Below are 2,145 nucleotides of genomic sequence, written 5' to 3' on the forward strand. Positions count from 1 at the left end.
TTGGTGGAGAGGTCAGCCTGCTGCTCAGCTCTGTCCCAGCCACTCCTGCCAGGCCCTCCGTCCTGCCCGCATCTGCCCTGTCTCCTCTCTGGGCCATGTGCCCGGGAGGGGACACACTGCTCCCAGTTGCTTTATGGAGCAGTGGCGGGCACTCCTCTTTGGGCTGTGCCATGCCAGGCTCCATGGGACCAATGGGGATCCTGGCCAGAGGCTCCAACCAGCACAGTGACTCCACGGACCAGCCCAGGGGCAGCATCGGCACTGGTCTTGGGGCTCTGGGACCTCCCTCCTTGGACCAGGTCCTCTGAGAGCCTCCCTGACCTCCAGGGGGAAGCTGGCAGCTGACCTCCCTGAACCTGCCAGCGCCAGGTGGAGGTGAGAGCCGTGGGCAGTACTGGGCATGGGCGCGCTCTCATTCACCTCCTGACACCCTTCCTTTCTATGTAGGTGGTACAGGCCCAGGCCTGGGGGCTGGAGGAGTGGCCTGTGGCTCCGGGGACTGCTGGGCTGAAGCATTGGACTGGCGTCCCTGGGGAGGTAGCGGTTCCCAGAAACCCTGACCAGAAGTGGCCCAGGGACCAGAAGTGGCCCAGGGACCTGGGAAGTAGGGCAGGCACCCAAGTTTGCCCCCGGAGGTGTCCCCAGAGGTCACTGGGCTGGGGGCCACCACAGGGCAGGGGAGTTGGAGTCACAGGAAGACAAAGCTGAGGGAGAGGAGTCAGGGGACAGATGCCAATGGGTGCAGCAGAGCAGGGCCAGCTCTGTGCCACCTGCCTATACCAGAAGGGTGAGGGGCAGACAGGCATGTGGCCCGTCCCTGAGCACATGAGAAGGCTTGGTCTGGCCAGCCTCACACCCTCTTGTTGCAGCGAGGGGTTGGCATACACCCAAGTTTTGTGGCCTGGCAGGGGTGCTGCCTGTAACGGCTCAGCCGCAGGAAGAAGTGGCTCTGGGGTGTGCTCCAGGCCACAGGCCGCAGCCAGCACCACCATGCCTCCCAGCAAGACCACACAGACAGTGTCCAGGCATCCGGTGAGCAGGGCTGGGAATGGATGCTGTTGGTCTGCCGGTGCCTTGGGGAAATGCGGGTTACACCAGCGCTCCTCCTGGGTCAGGGCCCAGCAGCCGGCAGCAGCCACACCGCGCGACCAGCGTGGCAGGTGTGGACAGGGTCCAGGCAGCTGGGTGAGCAGGTGTGAGTGTGGGCCTGGTGGGTGGGTGAGAGCAGAGCCAGGGCAGTGGTCCCAAGCACCCTCACCCCTGAAGGCCTGAGCTCTCCCTGCTGCACCTGCCGGGGCCTGCAAGTACCCTCATGGTGTACGTTGGAGGTGGCTGGGCGGCTCTGGATGATGTTCTGGTCAAGAATGACTCGGGCAGAGGTGAGGGCTGGGGCTTGGAGGAAGGGGACACTTGTAGGGGGTGGGGAGCACCTGAGCCCTCAGGACCTCCAGGACTAGGGGACAGAGGAGGAGGGGCCTTGGGGACAGAGGGGGAGGGGCCTTGGGCCCTGTCCTTCCCCGGCCCTGCCCACCTGGGATCTCAGGGCAGCAAAGGGGAGGGCCCTCCAGAAGATCCATGGAAGGTCCCATGCCAGGCTAAGGCTGCCCCCAGGCCAGCCCCCGAGGCTGTGAGCCTCCATGCCCAGCATCTCTGGCAGGCCCCAGCCTTGGAAGGTGAGTGCCAGGATGGGCTTCAGAGAGGGGACCAGGTACTCCCAGGGTGACAGGGAACATTCTCTGAGCTCGGGTGGAGGGGCCAGACCAGGGGGTGAGGCCTGGCACTGTTCCCAGGCAGGACACCCCAGCTCTTCCAACGTCATGGGAGCAGAGGGGCCCGCCAAGGCGAATCTTGAAGAACCCTAAACCCAGCAGACATAGGGGGCGAAGCAGTGTCCCCAGGAGGCTGAACAGACAAGGCGGGGTCGGGGCTGGAGACAGGGACACCAGCCCGCACGGCACTCAAGTGGCTTGTGGGGATGGAAACCGCTGCTCTGGTCGGTCCGCATTTCACTCCAAACTCCTTTCCCCAAAAAAACTGTTCTGAAGGGCACAGGACGCCCCCGCGCCCGCCCTGCGTTCCTTCGCGGTGACTACCTGCTGCGAACGAGGGGAGGGTCCCGGCTGCCCGGCCGCCGCCTCTTGCCCG

This window comes from Colobus angolensis, unplaced genomic scaffold, assembly GCF_000951035.1.
Source record: "Colobus angolensis palliatus isolate OR3802 unplaced genomic scaffold, Cang.pa_1.0 Scaffold17, whole genome shotgun sequence".
Classification (NCBI taxonomy): Eukaryota; Metazoa; Chordata; class Mammalia; order Primates; family Cercopithecidae; genus Colobus; species Colobus angolensis.